Source organism: Drosophila obscura, unplaced genomic scaffold (assembly GCF_018151105.1).
Source record: "Drosophila obscura isolate BZ-5 IFL unplaced genomic scaffold, ASM1815110v1 contig_179, whole genome shotgun sequence".
Taxonomy (NCBI): Eukaryota; Metazoa; Arthropoda; class Insecta; order Diptera; family Drosophilidae; genus Drosophila; species Drosophila obscura.
Genome location: NW_024542766.1, coordinates 3,407,613 through 3,430,090, shown reverse-complemented (window position 1 = coordinate 3,430,090; position 22,478 = coordinate 3,407,613). Strand labels below are relative to the sequence as shown.

The window sequence follows — 22,478 nt, the reverse complement described above, 5'->3', positions numbered from 1 at the left end:
AAACCATAATTCGGTAAAAATTTGTAAGCCCCGAAATCTATAAGAAAAAGTAATTTTGGCCCAGCCTAATTCTCGTGTTGACTAGTGTTATTAAAGCTTCTTTAATACTCAGTTTTCATCAATGCAATTTAATTTAATTGTATCTCTTCTATTTCTAACATAAATATTTATTTAAAATTAAATTTAATTAAGAAATAAATTAAATAATTTTTTGCTTATATATTTCAAAAGTAGATCGTTTTTTTGTACGATCACTCTTCATGTCTTTCGATGTTCCATTACCTTTTATCAGCTATGAAACATTATATTCCCTGTTATCTTTAATTAGTGTGAAATTTATGAAATTTAAGGATCAAAATGTGGTAACAACTTTACAAAAGCATAAACAAACCCATTTTCTGAGCGCATAATGCCAATTAACGTGGCTTTAATTGTATTTTAAATACTGTTGAACCAATGTAGATATTTTTGCTAAAGCAACCTCTGCTCTCCGCCGCCCCGCCCCGCCACGACTCGCGACACAACGAACGACGGAGGAAGTTTTCGACTAAAAGCCTGCGACAACTCATGCAAATGAGCCGCAGTCGTGTGACACACTAGGACTCTATCTCTCTCTCTCTGTCACACACTGCCTGCAAGGGTATATATGGCTGGCTCTCTGTCAGGCTTTCGCACACATATGGCATATGCCTAGCCTTAAAAAAGGGCCGAAAGAATGGAAGGAAAGTGCGCAACCACAACACGTACGACGTACGGTGTGGTGCGGTGCGGTGTGGGACAGGAACAGGAGGCGCCTGCCTTCACAGCCATGGAGTGAAGTCGCATATAAAACATGTTTCATGTACGCTAGATGTGTGATGTTTATTTGACACGCCAAAGTATATAATAACAAATAAAAACTTTTGGCTTTGGCTTTGGCCTACCGCACCAGTAACGCCGACGCCGACGACGACGACGACGACATCGGCAGCGACAGGCAGTATGAAGGGCGAAGGACGAGGACGAGTACGGCCCATTAGCACGATTGTTGAGCTTTAAGACTCCCGGCGGTTTACCTTGCCAGTGTGTGTTCGAGTGTGGGTACGGGTACCTGTGCACATTACGACCAGCCATAAAACTAGCGTCGAAAAATATAACAGAGAGCCCAGCCGAGAGCCACCAAAAACCGCCGTCATTCAGCCCTTAGCCATGCGCCCAATCCCCCCCCCCCCCATTTTCATATATTATCCGAAAAATCCGTAAGTTATTTCAAGTCGCCTCAAAGTTTTTGTTGGAATAAGTAAAATATATGCTATTAGATATATATATATATATATATGGGAAGATTAATAAAATATGCTTCAAAGCAGAGCAGCGGCGGTGGCTGTGGAACGGAAATAATAATAGGGGATAAGCCGCCCTGGCTGTTTGAGTGCCACATCAAAGGGCAGGACACAGAACTTGGCCAGAAGAGCGTATTGGCTTATTTGAATATGAAAATAAGAGGGAATATAAGTCTTACAGGGAATAGATTTCAGCCTTTAGCAGCACTAAAAAATCAATTCCTCAATTTTCAAGTGCCAAGCCAATTATGGTAGGAAAAGTTTTAAATTTTGTACTTGAGCTTCTGCTAGATTTATTTTATTTTATTTTTTTATTTATTTATTTCATTATTTATTTTATTTTTTTATTTATTTATATTACTATTTATTTATTTTTTTTTAAGAGTTAGCTTAAAATACAAAATAATCTGCTGAAGCACAACGCACAATATCATCATGCACTTTACTCTTGGTCAGTACTTAGTCATATTAATATTTAATTCTGTGGAATGACTTTTGGTAAGCGACAGGGAAGCACTCTCAGTGGAAAGAGACGTCTTCTACACACTTAATCTATCGACCCAAATGTTCTGGTTCAAACAAAGGAACAAAGCCTCGTGCGTCTGAGATCGAGCCAAGGCAGCTCGAGCTGTAAAGCTCGGGGACACCAGAGTATGCCAGCCCCAAGGGTTCAGTCTCTAAAAATACAGAGGATGTCCCCACAAAAAAGTCTCGCGAGACGAGAAGCGTTGTCCATCGATCATTGGACTGATGACAGTCATCGAGAAATCGAGCAGCCCATGGAACCGAATGTGACTCAAGATGATCCCACTGCAGCGCTACCCAAGGCCTTGGCTTTAGCCTAGCCAAAGGATATTTAAATATATGGTGGAATAACCGATTGACCCACGCGAATATTGCATATAAATTTCGATAAATAAATCCATTTGAACAAATCGCAGACATTTTACTTAATCTTTCGCCTGTCATTTGCCGTATTTCGCCCACGATGTGAGAAGGGGGCGCGGGGGTGGAAAAACCAATCAGATGATCTTTTCCATTTGCCGCCCGCCACTCTGGCTGATTGTTTTTCATTATGAAAGCACAGCACAGAGCACACAGCACAGTCCACAGCCCAGTCACCGATGGTGACAAATCGAAGTATTTTCCTTTGACCATGTAAAACAAATGATACATCACACAGTTGAGTGCGTCGCATCCCACCTTTGTGTGCACCTTCCACAAAACATACAAAACATCGACAAAGTCGAAGAAGTCAGGATGCTGAATGGATGGACGGACGAGCAAAATAAAAACGAAAAAGATAAATATGTCGTAAAAGTTTTTTATTTGCGTTTTATTTTTGTATTTTTTTTGTATTTTTTGTTTGATACGGCAAATGACTAACTTGTTGGCTGACAGACGGGCAGCAAACAGGCAACGCTCTGGGCCAAGAACACAGCAGCAGCAGCAGCAGCAGCAGCAGCAGGTCATGGAGGGGGCTAAAAGTAGGACCCGGCTGGCAAGAGTGGGTGTGGGTGTGGTTGTGGGTGCTTAGGGGTCTAGAGACAGTCAGGAGCGACGCCTGTCACGCACACACGCCCCCAAGCTGAGGGACACCCCAGCAGATGCGGGCAATGCGGACGACAGACGGCTTCCATCTGACCCTCAAACCTTGTCCGACAGAAACTTTTTTACAGAAAAAAAGCAGCACAAAAAAAAAAAAAACCAAACTGTTTTAAACAGAAAGTAAGTCAAGTTTAGTTGAATTTTAGATGCTCTTCAAATGGGAAAGGTTTGTATGGCAGCTAGGGATTTGAGTATGAAGCGAAAACTATATAGTTATATATTAATTTGCAGACTTAGAATATGCATAGTTAAAGGCAAAGCCAAAGCCACAGAGCACATTCCATGGAACGTTGATTTTGTAGTAGAACATTTTTAGAAATTTCAAGGAATTGTTTCTAATGCAGATAATTGTTCAGAGCTCATAATATTTCAATGGATATTTCGTTTAAAATTTAGTTGCATTTCTGAAGATTAGTTAAAGCTAAAAGCACAACTAAATATTGAGCGCAGCTTGTTCAGCAATTGTAGTACTCGATTTTGGGATCTGCACTTAAAGCTGAAATTTGTTGAAAGTTCCTAAAGCACTTGACATCTGCTCTTTCGCATAGCCTAACCACTGGAAAAATATATGCAAAATGTTTTTTGATATTATAATTTGTATGTTAATTTCAAATTTGTATATTTTCAAAACTTTTTCAGTTAAAATTAGGGAAACTTCAAGTGCACACAATAAATAATTCTTGACGAATCAAAGCTGGAAATCTTTAAACCTCACTGTAAATACTTTACATATTCGTATATACATATGCATGTACATATGTACAGCTCATTATTCATTCATTTGATAATACCCATAAAATATCCGATACATACATTTTTTAGCCCTTTTCCTGCATTTTAAGAGTATGCCAAAGAGCAAACTACACAATAAAGTGTCCTTCCTCTGCATCCGACACTCCCTTAGCCTTTGGGGCCATCATCTTGCCTCATTCAACAGACACAGAGAGAGAGAGAGAGAGAGAGAGAGAGCGAGACAGTAGATGGAAAGGGAGATACTGGAGTTGACTGCCACGAAAAGGTCAACAAGCGGCACGAAGGCAGTCAGGCAAGCCAGCCAGGCAAGCAGACCACAAGTTTTTATTACGCATATAATGCCAGCGATTTGCCCCAAACAGAGCTGCAGAGTCGCCTCGCTCGGTCCGTGTCGGTGTGGTCTGTGGAAGGTGCTGGGGTGGATGGGGCGGTTGGATCACAGAGGTCTGTGCATCATTTTTATACTTTTAATTTTTTATGTCGGTGACACAGTGACATGAAATGTCAACGAGCTGCAAAACAAACAGCAGGACAGTCCTGGACACAGCACCAGGATAAATATGATGAGCGTCCTCCTTTAGGGATTTCTCACTCACTCGCTCTCTTGCCCCGTTCCGTGCAGTTGCTCTGGCTCTGAACTGACTGTGAAGCAGCAGAAAAAAAAAGCGTAGCATTCATTGGGGAGTCGTTGGCAGAGCCTTGCCTCTGCTCCGCCTCGCACCGCAATTTTCCACTTTCTGGCGAAAATTTGCGAGTTTGTGCGATAATAACATATGTAAGTTGCCTGCCACCATTCCATTCCCCGTGCTGCTCTGCTGTATGTATCCTGGATACATATGTGAGGATGTGGGTTTTAAATTTAGCCCATAAGCTGCTACCAGCGGCTTCCAGGAGCTGCTATCTCCTGGCTGTTGCATTTGCCACGTTACGGCTGAGGCAGAGCTTTTTCGCCGCACCAAAAAACAAAACAGAAAAAAAAAAACAAAATATAAAATAATTTTAAAGCCGCCGCTCAGGCGGGGGGATCAAAACTTTAAACGAACTTAACAAACTGTTAGCGTGTATTTAACGCAGCCAAACATGAAAGAGGTTGTCTGAGGTTGCCTTTGTGCTGGCAGGTGCAGAGGTAGAGAGGTGTGGCCTCTGGTTTTACGAGCGTACAAGTAGCATACATAAATACTCCTATATATGTATATGTGTATTATGTATGTGGTGTATTCCTACATATATGTATGTATCTTGAAGATACATTTCAGTTAATCGGCGTCAAGTCAATTAAGGTTTAGCCCGCCCCCACTCCCCCCAAACTATACCCGAAAAAGTTACCGAAAACTGTTTGCTTTTGTTTTTTGCTTCCTGCTTCCGCTGGGCTGGGGCTAAAGCGTTTGGGCGTTAGGGAAATGCTTTTCCCTATTTATAGTACAGTTTTTTGTGTGCGTTGCTGGGCGTAGGATTACCAAGGGCGTAGGATTTTCCGGATAGTAACAATATTACGATAACTCGAGGGGCTAAGGGCTACGGTGGAGTGGAGGGGAAAGCCTCTTTATGCAGTCATGGGTAAGGCTCAAAATGTGTGTGTAACCAAGTTATGATATGAATAATTCTCAGTGATTATTGTTGCGGGAATATGTATTAGCTATTATCTGTGGTTCGTTTATATTTTTATATGGCATTTATATTTATATGACAACACCCTGCCAGATTTGTTTTCTGTTCGGGAACATATCGATTGTGGGTGCTGAGATTAATTTTACTTTCTTATGGGGCGGATATTTATTGTAGAAAAAATTACGGATATGACTAGACAAGGCGGAAACCTCAGCTTAGCAGACAAATTTTCTTATTTAAATATCTCTTGGAAGGAAAATTAAAAAAATTCAATCTTTTTGCAGCCAAATGTTTAAAAAACTGAAAAAAAAAATACTACAAAAGTGTGTACGGGGAATATTTTGTCTATTCATGTCTGTAGGTTTAGCAACCCTTTTGCAAGCGAGTAACCAGCTATCGATAGGGACAGTCTAGTATAGGCTAAGAGCGCATACCGAAGGGGATACAAGAGAAGCTCTGTGCTCTGTGCCTAAAGGAATGAACAGACGAGATAGCTGTAATTTAAATAAGTTAAGCTAAAACTTCATTAAATAATAATAATAATATAAATAACTTAAAGTTAAAACTGCATTAAATAAAGAAAGAATTAAAACACATCTATGGAGTGGCCAGCAACGAACACATCTCTACAAGGGAAGACTATACATGATACGCATACGTTATGCCCCACATGTCTGTTAACTCCATTCCTAACTGCATTGCTATACATCCAAAAACCTACAAATTATTTATTTTTTGTATTTTACCAATTTCGCATTATTGAATCCCTTTTTAGCTGCTCCACTGAACTACTTCGAAATGTGTGTGGCAGTCTCTACCGCCTACTCTACCATATCTCACCTTGACAGATGCAAAACGATCCATCTTTTTGGGCGCTTGCTTGACTTGCACACAGACGCATACACGTACTCGTGCATATGTATGCAACGGGATTGGGTTTTATGAAACCATTAGCGGAGCGGCGCAAACTTTAAGATACATTCATCTTGTCTGGCGCTCTAAAAAATATGTTAGCCTCCTCCAGAAGGGATTGGCTACAATTGCTTGGCCATATATAAATCACACACACGCACACTCCAAGATGCACTCGCACACACCACACACACACACACACTCATCTGTCGCACTCACCACCACCACTCACATATCCCAAAGTACAGTCAGTTCATTCAAGTGTCGTTTATCGTTTATCGCCTTTTTTGCTATTTTGGCAGCGCCTTCCGCTGAAACTGGCGTTGGGTCATAAATATGCCAATTTGGCAGTGTACCCCCTGCTTCACCTCCTCCTCCTGCCACTGGCACTGGCACACTCCTTAGCAAGGTGATTTCTTTGCTGAAACTCAAACTCTGAACCCGATTTGCCAGCCAGCCAGTCAGCCAGCCAGTCAGCCAACCAGCCAGTCAGTCAGTCAACGGGAGTCAGTCAGAACAATAAAAATAAAATTTATTACTCAAAGTTTATGGCATAGCAATAAATGTATCTTTTCTGCTGAGTATCTCAGTATCTGTATCCATAAATATGCACCCATTCGCACCTAAGTGGGCAGGGGGTAAGGCAAGTGGGCTGGCCACAGGGGTCGCCACATGTGGCGCTTCCTTCTCCTACTTCCACGCCTCACTCTTATAGTTGCCTGCTGTTGAAATTATTATGTTGTTTGCCTTCCCGTGCGCCTCGCCCCAGGGAAACGGTTCGGGTCGGTCCATCCTTCACTTCACGCCACCACCCTCCCACCGAAAAACCTGGAGTACAACCCTTGATTCAAATCCCATAAAGTTGTCGAGTTGCTGTGATAGTTGTGTGCCGGCCGTTTCATGGGGCATGTGGCATGGGGCATGGGGCTGGAGGAGGAGAGAACTGTTGGCTGTTGGCAATTGCCGCATCATTAATCTTACTCACGGAAACGGCGCTTAGGTCAAAGTTTTGAGTTTGGGTAATTTATCTTCGACTTGCCGCAATTATGTGCCAGGGGGGGGGGCGCTCCCCCGCAGATAGGTGGGCGAGGAAGACAAAAAAAAAAAAAGAAACCTAGACAATTTCCCAAGTCGTGACGGCAGGTCCCGGTCCCGGTCCCGGTCCCAGTGGCAATCCCATTCGCACCTGAACTTGAAACCTGATTGCAACAGCTTGGAAAAACTCTCTAGCTAAATGGTAACAGTTCTACTCTTGGCTGAAGTTTGGTATATCGAATATTTAGAGTGCAGTTAGGCAACAGGTATGAGAATAGACAGAAATATTTATTTAAAGTAATGTACCTTTAGGATCCACAGATAGATATTCTTGGATGGATGGTCTTAGACCTACCCCAAAAGAGAGACTTGGAAATAATTTATGCCCTCAACAATTTCACACCTGCCTTGCCCAGGCTCTGGTGCGTGCCACCAGCTCTCAGCTCCCCTAATCCCAAATCCCATTTTGCAGCTGAATTTGAAAATCCCTGTGGCCAGGTAGAACGCTTTCATCAACTTTGGCAACTCTTTCGCGTTGGCGGGCTCTAATAATTCTTTCACTCAATAATTTAGCAGCAATTTCGCGCCCCGCGCCACTAAAATTAAATTGAAGTGTTTACGGAAAACACATGAATTGCTTATGAACGACACAGGCGCAAAACTATCCACGGGAAACAGCAGAGGGGAAGGAGAGAGAGACTTGAACTTAGCCCCCCCCAACGAAGCGTGTCATGTCGTGTGGTGGGCGTGGTTGGTGTCCCACTGCGTCTCTTTGTAGCAGCTTTGAATGTACGTACATATGTATGAGTGTATGTATGTATGTATATTCAATGCTTATCAAGCAAATGACTGTGCAGAAGCAGAAAGTTGAGGCCGACAAACGAATGATGACCAAGCAACCCGTTCGAGGGCACAGTGGTACGGCAAAAGCATTAGAAATTACACATAAATAATGACAGCGGGAAACCACAAGTAATTAATGAAGAAAGGAAGGATAATTAGTGGCTAAATGAAGAAACAACTAAATAATAAATGAATTATATTTGTGTGATAATGGCACAAACTTTAATCTACGAAGTAATAGCCCAAAATACTTTCTTCTATTAAATTATTATTATATTGGAGTTCAATTATTATTACATTGGAATTATAGCAGAATATTCACTCAGCTTTCAGGCCCGAGGGTAAGTCCCAGCTATGCAGGATATTTCTAAGCCTTTTCGTTGGACCTTTGACTCAATGATTCCCTCAATTAAAAATCACCTAAGACTACATATTTAAATTCTAGAAAATAGCCCTTAATTTTCTTGAATTTTCCACCAATATCCAGCCCACTGTTGGGGCCTCTGCTGTTGTGTTTCGCCGGGACACACTGCCGCACAATTAATTGCGTAAACAAAACGCGACACGAGCTGGCGGTCGCGGGGCTGACGTCGGGGCGGCATTCTGGGCATTGAATTATTCAAATCATCTATAATTACAGCTGGCAACTCGCTCGATTGCCTGCCTTCCCCGTCCTGCCAGCCGCCATTGGCGGCCACTCGGTGCTGCCTGCCGCCGCCTCCTGTCGCAGACCCTGACGCATTTATCAATTAAATGCGAACGCAGCAGCAGCAGCAGCGGCGGCAGCGACAAATCCAGCAATTGCAACAATAACCGACAACAGCAAAACAATGGGGAGTGCAGGGGAGGGGACTGGCACTGGCACTGGCCCTGGCCACCCTGACTATTGCTGGGCCAGCAATTAAATTATTAAAAGTTTGTCATAAATAAATTCAGGCACTTGACAATTATTAAAACGAATTACACGCTCGAGCGAGACAGAGCGAGAACAAAAGGGTACCAAGAGGCCTAAATGATTGGCCCCCAGGATCAATGCGCAGAGGGGCCAAAAAAAAAAAACAGAAAAGGATTGACTGAGGGCCAAAGCCAAAAACGATATACGAGCTTTTAAATTTATGCCCAGCTTTTATGGCATTGCTTTCGCGCATGTGTATGTGTGTTTGTGTGTCTGTGTGTGTGTACTCGGGGTTTATGAAATGCCATGCGGCTGTTTTCAATTCTCTTTATTTTTTTATTTTTTTCAACTGTTTAATCTCAATTACCAGCGCGAAATATGCAATAAATCTGTTATTGTTTGCAGCTATAGCCAATCTATAGGGTATCCACAGGGTTGTGCTGGCATGGACAGGTGACATGGAAAGTAGAGTTTACAGAATCAGCCAGAAAAATGCTCAAGGGAAATATATAGAAAGAAAATATGGGCTGAAAATGCAACTAAATTCATAGATTCATATATAAAAGTCTACAAAAAATAAGCAAAAGATTTCTTGGATCCCTAGAGAAATTAGCAGTTGACTTGTTATTCTTCCAGAAGTTTCAAATATAACCCAACTTAAGGTTATGGTTACAAATCATGGCAGTTTTTTTACAATATACTTTTCCATATAAACAAATATAAAAGTAGTACGAAAAATGTTGTTCATATGCTAGCTCTAGGCTCTAGTCTTAATTTGTAACCTCGTTTCTAGTCTAGACATATTAAGAAAGATCCCTGAGTCTCCCAAAATGGAGGTCTCTCCTCTGAATCTGCTAAATAAAAAAACGTAGCATACTTAAGTGCTGATAATTCACACAAGAAAAAGTAGAACTGAAATGTGCATCAATTTTGAACTCCTGATCATACAGGAAATCCCCAAGTCGAATACTCAGTTGGCCAAAACGATTTGAGCCTTTATTTGTGGCTGTTGCTGCTGCTGCCTGCCTGCCTGCCTTCTTTTGCTGCTTTTTGCTGTTTCTGTTGCCGCTGCATGAGGGTCAGAAGAGTGTGTCAGCAGCGGCGTTTTATGCCATTCGCTCAAGTGCCCCCGAACGCAGTTGTGGCAAATGGCGCTGGCGCTACGACTGCCACTGGCGCTGCTCTCCTCTGGTGCTCTCGATTTGCTACCTTACTCCACTCCAGTCCAGTCAGCGCTCTTCTCCTCAATGCTCCTCAAATCCCTCACGGTACTTCTTTTCACTTCCCCCATTTTGTGTTTTTTTTTTCTGTTATTTTTTTCGTATATGTGTGTGTTTCATGTATGGCGCAATAAAAACACAAATAATGGCAAAAGTCGTATGAAAAAGGGGAAAATATTGCACACACAATATCTGAGGGGGGAAGTGTGGCGTGTGGGGAGAGGAGAAACATACGCAATTTGTGCTGCGTTTGGGGGATTCTTGTTTGGATGTTTGTTGGATTGTTACACATTCTCTGCTTTCAGCGGAGCGCGCGGGGGAGGTTTTATTTTATTTACTTTTTTTGTTGCGTTGGTTTATGCGCTTTTTTTTCTGTTTATTTTTTGTTTATTATTTGGCTGTTTGTTAGGCAGGAGGATTTAAGCCTTTAAGCACATAATTTCAATTGCTGTGCATAACACAAAAGGGATTAACTTTGATTTTGACGTGTGATTTGTATCTGTGCCTAACACAGGGGGAAGTTGGGGGCGGCACATTCCAAAATCTGTGTGTAAATTACCCAAAACAAAAAGCCTACAGCCCCCAAAAGCCCCCCCCCCCATGAGTGTTTCACGCAGATTTTGTCCAGATTCTGGAAAAGCCTGTGAAACAGAATGGAGAACGTTTCTGACTATTTCTCTCTTTGTCTCTCTCTCTCTCTCTGGCAATCAAAAGGCAAACGGAAAACAGAAAACTGGCAGCAGTTAAAATCCACAAAAACCTCTGCAAAAATTTACCGAAGCATCTTTTTGGCTCAGCCTCAGAGCTGAAAAGTACAAAAAGAAAAAAACATTAAGAGGCCTCTGCCTGTGCCTTAAATGATGGGATTTCTCTTGGCCTGCCATTGGAGAGGTTGCGGTAGGTAAAATATGCAGCTGCCTCAAGTAGATTTAGTTGCTCTCATAGCTGCCGGCTGTTTAATGTATATCAAGTATACTCGCACTCGTACTCGGCCACGTATATACATATGTATGTACATATGTATGCATGTACATACTCGTATTTATGCGTAAAGCAGGTCATAAAGTTTTCTTTTTTTTCTGCACACTTTTCGGCTGCTAAGAGAAAGTTTGCTGCCAGAGTTTCCTTCGTTAAACTTTAAGTTACTTAATATTTCGACAGCTTAAATTGAATTAAAATAAAAGATTTATTCGGCTGCAATATTTTTATGGTAGATTAAAGAAAACACGAGAATGTAAGGAATTTTACTTTAAGCTCTTTTTGTGTTACAAATATTTTAGTTTTGGTTGGCATCAATCTTACTTGCAATCTATTCAACGTTCGATTGGATTGCACATATTTTTCTGGATACCCTTTCGCATTTTATTTCAGCATAAAGTGTGCTTTAGGTAGAGCTGCTTTCCCTTTCAATCTTTTGTTATAATCGTCACTGTCTCAACAGCTCTTCTGTCAATGCAATTTACATTCAACTGCGATTATACGATTATAATCGTTGGAATGTCATCACAGGGGTCTCCGCATTGATCTGCGGTTTCTCCTCTCACAGCCAAACTCCAATTTGCAGCAATCCAACCGCAGCAACCATCACTTCTGTAAAGCACTTCGCTACGTATGGCTGCATAAATGGGCAGGAATGAGCAACCAGAATGGCGACACTTTGCTAACTGAATGGCTTCATTAAGGCATTAAAGCGACAGAGCCATATAGAGTGCCAGAGCGAGTCGTGTCCTGTAAGAAATTTATGAATTTGTTGCATGATTTGGGCTAATCACGTTGCTGCCATTACCCTAAAATAATTTCACATATAAAGCAGCCAGCAAGCAGCGTGTGCGAGCGAAGCAACAAAGAAAACGCAAAAAAAAAAACAAAAAAACAAAATGGACAAAAAAAAAAACATTATTTAAATAACTTAATGCGTTAAATTTACGAGGTCCAAGGTTCATGTGTACGAGTATATTATATACCTAGAGGTATGTTTTAGCTGGGTGTGGGTAGGGCATATTCAAATTCGGTCAGGTGTATAATTAAATTGGAATTTTGTGGGCACACGCACGAAGGGGGCCAAAATGTTGAGGATTTGAACTGCTAAATGTTTGCCATTGCCACATTCGCCATTGCCGTTGCTGATTATGCCAGCCACTTGACCGCCACTTAAGACCCAAGGACCCCTACCCCTCCCTACCCCTACTCCCCCCCGAAAAAGGTCAAAGTATCAAGTTTTCAGTGTGTAAAGCAACTAAAGTTCTATACGTACTATATGGAAATGGGCCTGGGGTGTTGGTGTTGGTGTTGGTCATCAGTTAAGAGCGAATGAATTCCCAATGGATGAGCGCACCGCCTGCTGCCCATCGTTCAATGCGCCGTTCTGTGCCCACTTTGATGATGAAATGTGTGTCAATGACTCCCCAAGGAGTGTGTGCGCGGGGGGGGGGGGCAGTCGACAGATGATATGCGTGCCTCGTTATAAACCTAATGAATGTATTAAAGTTGCAAGATGTGAATGTACGACAAGGTAGGGCAGGTGGTAGGCTGATGAGCGAGTGTCCTGCGGGCATAAGCTAATGTTTGTTTTGTTTGTAGGTGGTCGGGAAATTTCATTAAAATTGGGTAACGTGTGGAGGTGAGCTAAAGCTACCATAGAGGAGGGAATTCTCTATAAGTTAGGGTACTGAAATTTTTATTGTAATTTAAAGGCATATAGGAACTATGTTGCTCAGTTCTAAGCAGAAATGTAAAATTAAAAAAAATAGATTCAAGTTCTCCAAAAGATATTATAGCTTAAATACTAATTTTTCAAGCACATTTTCCTCCCATTGAGTTTCAAGTACAGGCATATTTCCATTTCATATTAAAATATGTAAATTAATTACTTAATTCCAAAAGCTACATAAATTAAATGTTAATGACTTCTATTTAAAGAACAAAAGGTGTGAAGGAGGCATTCATTATGCTGTGATTACCACCTACCTCCTACCACACACACACACACACACACACCCCACACAAAATGCCAGCCTCTGGTGCAGGGATATGAATATTCGGGACAAGGAAATTTCTATAATTAGCTGCCTTGACTGAATCGAAAGAAAAGCCAAAGCATCACAGAAAATCCTGCTCAATGGGCAGAATCGGAAAGCCATTAATCTTGCGGCGTAAGTGCAGCTCATAAGTTGTGCCTAAAAGTTATTGACCATGCAGTTAATTAAGTAGCTCTGCTCCGCTCTGCCCCACCTCAATAATCCTCACACTATTATTTTTCTGTATTTCCATGTGCCGCCGCTGCTGCTGCTGCTGCTGCCGCTGTGTTTGTGGCACGTTTGAGAGGCGCTTTTCTCATTAAATGCGTAAATTTAATTGCTTCGACGGCGACACGTGGCGTATAATTAATGACGGCAGTTGTAGCCGGAGAGCTGAGGGGAATCCAAGCGCAGCTGCAGAAGACAGACATTCCATACCCAAAAACGAAGAGAGAGAGGAGAACGAGTACGAGTACGAGAACTCCCAAACCAAACATTCACTGAATAAGTCATAAGGTTTTGGCTTTTCACCAAGAGACAGAGGGAGGGGAGGAGCTGGAGGAGCTGGAGGTGGGACAGTCAACATCCGTAGGACACAAATAAGCCATATCATTCGCATTTCGTGTATTGACTGACAGTTAACATGGCTTGGCAAAAAGTTTTGCAACGACTTTTGCAATTGTCCTCCGTGCATACCAAAAAACCCCAAGCCGAATCCGAAGTTGAAGTCGCAGTTGAAGCCGAAGCCAAACCCAAAGCACAATTGCAACTGTCATACGCATGCAACCAGCACAGGGAAGGGCTGCACATGCAGCACACAAGAGTGGTAAGGAGCCGAGCACAAGAGTCCTCCACAAGCACCACATATACATATATTGTACGGTATGGTAGGATAGGGGATACATATTACATACATACATATACATATATTTATATATATGTATATATATTTGGCAACAATTTATAAGGGCAATACGTGCAGGGCATATGCCCGGGTTAGGTTAGACTTCCTGTCGAGGACAACTGTGCGAGGTCCACGCGTGTGCATACCAATGGCCCCGGTCTCGGTCTCGGTCCCCAGGACAAGGACCTGGACAGACAGCCAATCCCAGCAAACATTTTAAACTCCAAGAACAAGCCATGGGGCCAACAGCAAATACAGCAAAACATGAAACGAAAAAAGACCTAGTGTGTAGCTTCGGGGGGTTCGAAAGTTTTAATACTCTTGCAGGGTTTTTTGCATGTGAAGAAATGCTTAAAATAAATATACTCCTTTTTGGGCATTGCATGACAGAATTATGATCCATTTAGTACGAAGGCAATCACTTAAATTAGGCAGAATTATGTAGATATTTGTTTAATTTAAATGAAATTAGTTTCATGCATAAAAAATGATTTATAGTCCCACCTGCTGTGTACAAAAAACCTGCTCTATCTTATAATACTCTACAGATAGTGTATTCCGAAAAAACAACCGACAAACGTAACTTACAACTGCAACTTGTGCCAGAGGTGGTCCCTGACTTCGAATTCAAGTTCTGAAAATTGCTCGCACTGCGTTGGCATATCTCCTCCACTACCTCCCTTCGCACATTTCCCCTCTCTCTCTCTCTCGCACGATGTTACACAATTCGATAATAAATATTACAAGCTAGACAACAAAAGAAGAAGCATATACATATATACCTTTATATACATATGTATATCCCCTCTATATGTATATATTTCTTTCGTATAGTAGCAAAACGAGAATTCGAGAAGAAAACGAAAAAGTTGCAAGCACAAAACGAGCGAAAAACAAATTAAATTCGGTTTGCCGTTCTCATTTTTTTCTTCCAACGCTTCTTTTTCGTTTCTTTTCGTTTTATATTTTTTTTGTTTTTTTTTTTTGTATTTTTGCAGCACACAAATTTTTTTAGCAATTACGTTTTGAGCGGGTGTAGGGGAGGTATCATAGGAGGGTATAAAAACTGCACGAAGTCAACGATTTGCATAAGTTGGGCGTGGCATTGGTGGGGGGGGGAGAGCGGTGACTGGTGGGCGTGCCTTTCGGGTGGGGGCTGGCGACCGGGGCCGGGGCGTTGTCGCATTGATTACAAGCGTGAAAATGAATTTCGATTATGCGACGAAGGACGAGGACGAGGACAACGACACGACGACACAGTGGGGGGTTTTGGGTTCAGCAATTGCAATGTTTTCGTTTGCCTTTTGATTTTGCTGTTGCGGCCCACTGTCGTCAGTCGTCAGGTCGCCCCAAGGTATGCTATGATTTCTGAGCTCTGGCTGGGGATTCCCCCACAGAATAAAGCTGATGAGGTTCGATACGGTTCGCTGGCCGTAGCATATGTACACATGTACATACATATGTATGTAATTTGTGCAATCCACACAGAAAAATATAATCAGAGAATAATACACACACACAGAAGGTTAACATCGATAAATATGTCTTTATAGGTCACAGGAAAGATACATTTGCAAAGAAAAAAATCTTCAACATCTAGGGCGGCAATGCAGCAACGCCTTTAAAAATATTTTACATAAGTTCTGGAAATTGTAAGCTCAGCATATTTAAATTGTCAATTTTTTGTACTCATCTAATGGAAAAGATTTTATTTATTTATTTTTCTTTACTTCATTATAAGTATTGTTTATTTTTATTCCATTAAAAAATATAAAGAAAATATAATAAATATCAAATAACGAAAGTTACCCTAAAGAAAAACAAAAATATTATTTCTATCAAATAAAAATATGTTTACCCAAAATTAAAAAAAAAAATTGTAGATATTTTTGACCTATCTGTAAATTTAAACCAATTTTAATGCAGGTTTAAAACAAGATCGTACAACATTCAGGGAGAGTAAACAGTCAGTCAATCACATATATGTATGTACATACAAAAATAGCAACACTAATGATATAATCCGCAGCCAAATCCACATTCATTAATTATTTAAAATCTATTTATAAAATCTGTGTTCTTTTTTTTCTCTTGCTTACCCCCCCTTACCGCGTATTACTTGATATTTTGATCTATTATTGTTGTTGCTGTTGTTGTTGTTGTATTTGCAGTCGTCTTGAAAAATGTTCTTTTTATGCTTCATTACGTGGCGTCTTCCTGTTGTCAGTTTTTCTTTACATTTCGTTTAACATTTGTCACTTTTATAGCCGCATGTGTGTGTGTGTGTCTGTGTCTGCGTATCTGTATCTGTCCGCGATGGTGTGTGTGTGTGTTTCCTTCCGTAAGTGTGTGTACGAATATGTGTCCGCATATGCCTCGCAGCTGCCCATCTTCATTTCGGTATGTTTTCGCATTTCTTTTCCTTTTGATAGTCAGCCATTTGGGGTGGTCTAAGGGTGGCTTAGACTGTGTAAAAGTGTATGGAATGTACTTAATATGAGCAAGCATATGACGCTTAAATTGCTTGCCTACCTATTTGGCAATTATTTAAATCAGAATAAGAAAATAAATAATTTTTTATATTTTAAACAGTCATGCAAATTCCCGTTCAATTTCTCCATATTTCTCTCCACTTGCAAATCCTCCTAAAGCATCAATAATAAATTTAAATACCAGGGTATCACCTATTCGATGTACCAAGCATAAGGCTGCTATATTTTTTTTGTCTCCTTCTCGTGTTGCTATGACTGTTGTTGCTGTCGTTTCATCAACAGCTGTCGCTATTGCTGCTGTTTCTGTTGCTGCTGCTGCTGCTGCTGCTAGGGGGAATGAGAATCCTCTGAACACTTTGGCCCAGCCTCTTTACAACTTGATTTAAGGTTCAGTTGATATGTCGCCATGTCGGCTTCCCTTCACTCTCACTTACACACCCATTTCCACATCCACATCCACTTCCACTTCCAGTTCCATTGTGCCACTGTGCCACTTCCACATCCACATACAGAGTCCGTTTTCTCGTTCTGTCTTCGTGTGTTTGTCTCCTGACAAATGTCATGTTCAAATTGCAAATTGAATGTTTGACTTTTGACAACGAATGGTAGCAGCAGCGACAGCCGATGGCACCGATGATACACACACAGACACACACACACAGTCAGACTCAAATCAGACCCAGCAATGATGCCTTGATAGATATGAAGTGGATTTGACTCCCCTGCGAAACAGTCAAGGTCGAGCATAAATAATGAGTGACGAAAAAGGTCATGCGAGAAAAGACACACTTAATATATCAAAGTGATTGAGTTTCGTTCTCTCCTCCGCTCTATGAAATTACTAAATTGCATTATAAAATTCTCCTCTCTCTCCCCCTTCTCTCTCTCTGTACAAACGTTTATTAATAATTGTGGAAATATTTTTGAAGCTCTTCATAATTATTGAATTTCAATATTTAATTCATTTGCATTTGCCTGCCATCCGTGTACCATTCTACCCTTCAACCATTTTGCACTGAAATTTGCATATCCAATGAGTTTCAATCATCGACGGCAGCCCAGGAATTAGTCGAAAACTAAGTAGACAAATCTGTTGCACACACGGCATGGCATGGCATCGTTATGAAAATTATATAAATTTATGGAGAATTTGATCAAATTTATATGATGGCAAATGACCAAAACATCCTAACAGCCCGCATACATTTTTAATAATTATTCTCCGTCTGACTGAAAATACATAAATACTAATGGGATTGCTGCATCAAATTATTGTATGTGTATGTATGTACAGTACATTCGCCACACACTCCAAAACAAGAAAGCTATTTAAAACCTGAAGCATGATATTGCCAAATAAATATTTATGGATGGGAATTATAGTGGAATAACAGCACACAAAAAAAATGTATCAACAAAAATATTTAAAAAGGTAAAGCCGGACAGACATATATATTGTTGAACATTTTTGTGGTTAATTTTCTTCATTGAAATATGTTGCAATAATAAAACAATATGCAAAATATGTATGTGAATAGATCTAAACTTGATGAAAATTAAAATTGAAATATAAAAAAAAAATGTATTAAATATAGGCGAGGGCTCAAAAATACTTAAATACAATAAAAAATTCCATAAGCTGATTTTATGGTTAAGTTTAAATTGAAATTTTATTTAAAACTTAATTAAAAAAAGTCTGCAATAATCAATCAAATATACTGCATATATTTAATGAAGTATAAACCAAAAATATTTTTAGGAATATCAGCGAGATGAATGGGGCACATAAGCTCCAAGGGGTTTGCTTCACTCCCGATTCACTCCTTCAATGATTATGATTAACCCGTAATAAGACTTATTCGCAGACCCTCGTATTTGCATTTGCATTAAAAATAAGTTCCCTTCTGATTACGTTTAATTCATTGATCTATCACCGGATGGAGGCACCCTGGCGGGCATGGCTCTTGGCATTGGGGCCTCAATCACATTAGCGTGTTAAACTACTTAACATGGTGAAAGGCAAACCCCAAGCAGAGCTGCTGTACGCAATGCCACAGGATGAGCATGAGGATGTGAATGTAGACTGGGGAATACCTACAGAAGGGTGGTGTGGGGTGTGGTGGGGCATGCCACATTACAACTGATTGAATTAATCAGCTTCATTATTTTGGTAGTATTTTGGGGGGGGGATTTAATGCATTTACAGGGCATGTTTCAATTAGGAGAAGGCACAGAAACAGAACCAGAACCAGAACCAAGACGATGACTCCCTTTGCACATAAATTCCCTTACCGAATCGAATCGCATTGAATTGAATGGCAAGGAATGTTTAATGTAAGCAACGAGAGAGCTTGAATATACGAATTTATGTGGCTACGTGAGGGCATTTGCCAGTCCTATCCAGAAAAGAGATGTCGATGTCTCTCCACTCTAACTTTCTCTTTCCCAATGAAAGACAGTGTGTGTGTGTGTGTGCAGTGTAGTGGCATTTTGTGATATGTATATTTAATGCCAACGCTGGGGCCATTATTGAAATTGGTTCATAATAACAAAAGGCACAATCAAAACACACACCCAAAAACCCAAAAACCCACAAACCTAATAAGCAATCAACCAACAATCAAACAAACAAACAAACAAACAAACAAACAATCATACGAATCATACTTTAGACTCAACAAATATTGCCTGCAGTTATGGGGGATATATTCGGTTTATAATATAATATAATATACATTTTTGGTTTTGATTTAATCAAAAAGTTTATGTTTTTGTATTATTTTTTTTGTTGAATAAGAATCACTAGAAATTACATTTTAAATGATGATGATGACACAATCAATGTCCCAAAAGTGTGCCCAAGCCCCCAACGACAGGTGACACGACACACAGAGAGAGAGAGAGAGAGGGACAGAGACAGAGAGCGAGTATCTTGTAGATACTTCACACAATATGGTACACAGACAGAGAGATATATTACGTACATCCAAATACTCATGCCATCACACCACCCAGCCACCCACCCACCCACACACACACATCCACTTTTATACCCCCACACGAATATTGTATTATTTTCAATAAGCAGGCGACATATTGATAACAAAAGCTTTGAAATATATACAAGCGTTCCTCCTGATCGGGCTGGGCTGCCCCCCATCTCTTACATATCCTCCCACTACATCTAAAGAACATTTTCAATGCCTGGAAAATATTGAATATCCCCCAACCAACACACAAAAGAGATGACAGAGCGAGGTAGCAGCCAAGCATAAAACATTTTGTGGAGAAGAAATATTGTATGGTCATGTCATTGTATTGGTTATACATACATATATACGGATATATATATTTTTAGCTGTGTGTGCATGTTGATATGGGATTAGACTACTGGAATCGAAAGAGGAATAGTGTGTGTGTGTGTGTGTGTGTGTGTGCGGTGTGTGAGTGTGTGTGGTGCGGCATATACTGCAGTAGAATTTCTATTATACTCCCAAACTCTTAGGCGGAGATGATGCCAAAATGATGATATGAATGCAATGACAGAAAAAACCGCAAAAACCAAGAGAATGAGAATGAAAAATACAACAGCAGAGAAAACCATGGGGGGGGGGGGTGTGGAAAAATATCTAGCAAGAAAGAAAAACCATTTAAAAAATGGCAGACAGCAAAAGATGCAAATGAGAAACGGTTCTCGGTTTCCACTTCCACCTTCAAAAGTTAACCGTGTTTTTTACCCTCTTCACGCTTTCAGTCATTCAATCTCGCCGCTCTCTTTTAGTCAGTCAACCTGACCTCTCTCTCTCTCTCTCTGTCTTTCTCTTACTTTTAGTCAGTCAATCACTTCTCCTGCCTTCGATTATAGCCGGAAGAGTGACATTTTTAGTTGCAGCAGCAACAGCAGCAGCAGCAGCAACAGAACCCACAAACTGAATGCAAAAGATGTGTAGAAAGAACCGAAGAACCCTATAGCATATATCTCTACGTTCTCTCTCGCTCTCTCTCTCTCTGTACAATACCTTTCCATCTTTTGATGGCCTTACCCTACCCACTTTTTTTTAGAGCAGCGTCTGCTGCTGTCACATAATCCCCTTTTTCAATAAGATTTAAATTTGCATTTGACACATATTGGACGACGACAACCAGAGCCAGAACCAGCAAAAAAAAAATAAAGAATATGCGAATGGGAGTGGGAATGGGAATGAGGAGGTACAACGAGAACGGAGACGAGACTGGGGACAATCCAAAACCATCGAAAACCAAACCAAACGACGATGTCGACAACAACTCACAAACAGCAAATAGGAAGGCATCTATATGCATATATCCTTACAAAATACATGTCTGCTCTCCCTCTCTCTCTCTGTATGTGCGCCAAAATACATATCTTGGCAATAATATTTGACATATCGAAGATTACACGCCCTATAGATGTATAGGATGTTCAAATCTCACAAGAATGGATGATGTAGCATGTACATAACTAAGAAGATTTATGGCAACTGGAAAGTTCTCTCTCGAAACTCGTAACTGAAAAAATAATCTTCTATTGAATGGAAGATGCAAACTTTTTTATTCGCTCAATCAAAGTCATTTGCTGGGGTACATTTCCATTTGCTGGGGGTACTGCAAACATTTCTTGCCACCAATAATATAACTCGCTGTTTCGTATATTAATTCATTGAATTTCCACCATTCCATATTAATAATAATAAATTATATCCGAAGAGTTGTCTATACAAAAATCCAAGAATCACTGAAAATTTCTAACATTTTCTTCTCGCTTTCCTGAACAGCAACCAACAACTAAATATTACTTATGCAAAATTGATTTTCTTTCAAAAAGGGTAAACTTTAAGCAGATCTTTAGTATGCCATTTCCCGTAGTTGCGCTCGTAGTTTGCTTCACTCCTTCCACACACATTAGCATAGGCTCCATAACAGAACATGTATTTAACCTCGTCGCATGCATAGTGGAAAAGCGGAAAGGCGGAAAACAGAATGCAATGGCAATGGCAAGAAGGCGGGGGGGGTGGGGTTGGGGTTACCGCCAGGTGACAGCTGAGGGACAGCGCAAGGGTTGAGGGGCGGGGGGGCTAAAATAGTGCAAAAGGTAGCATACAATAGGAGGAAACTGCGCGTCATTAGCATAGCTAAGGGAATTGTTTTAGTTGGTTTCACTCGGTTTGGTTTCGTTCAGTTGGGGGTTTCACTTCGGTTTTGGTTTGGTTTGGGTTCTCTGTACGGTTTTTGGCATAGGTACGGTACGGTGGGGACAGAGCTAATGGTAGATGCGACCAACATAGCTGACATGTTATGTGATTTGATTTGGTTTCGCATACTCTTTCCCACTTTCTCTCTATCCCTTGGTGAACGTACGAACAAACGAATGCGCAGATATGTACAGCTATATATGTATATAGGGGCTGGGATTGGGGGGTTGGGTTGGGGGGAGCCAAATGGGGGTAAGTACGTTTTGGTTTGGAAACCTCATTAGTTTGACATTCCAATATGTCAGATTGTGGCTATTGCCACATGCGGCAAATACTAGCTGCAACAGCAGCTGCAGCAGCTGCCATATAGAAAAAAGAGAAAATCGCCGAATATCAAATCAATACGAAACGATAAATGATAACTGTGCTAATTAATTATGGAGATTATTTCGGAATAAGTAGCCTGCCTGAAAATGCTACCCCCAAAATGGTATCGCATTACGAATAATTGTGTTCATATTTGAAAATGATTGTGGCCGAAAATTAATCTATATTTGGCACTAATAATAAGTGAATAAATTGCGTTTAAAGATTATGTTTCGCCGGAGTATCGGTAGAAGGTAGTTTTGGCAATGTTTTCTTTGGGGGAAAAATCA

At 40.7% G+C, this 22,478-nt stretch overlaps 1 protein-coding gene across 1 annotated transcript in view; it reads right to left on the bottom strand.

Moving 5' to 3' along the window:
• The window catches only part of LOC111079620 (chaoptin), a 49,233-nt gene that overhangs the window by 19,697 nt on the left and 7,058 nt on the right, over window positions 1-22,478 (bottom strand).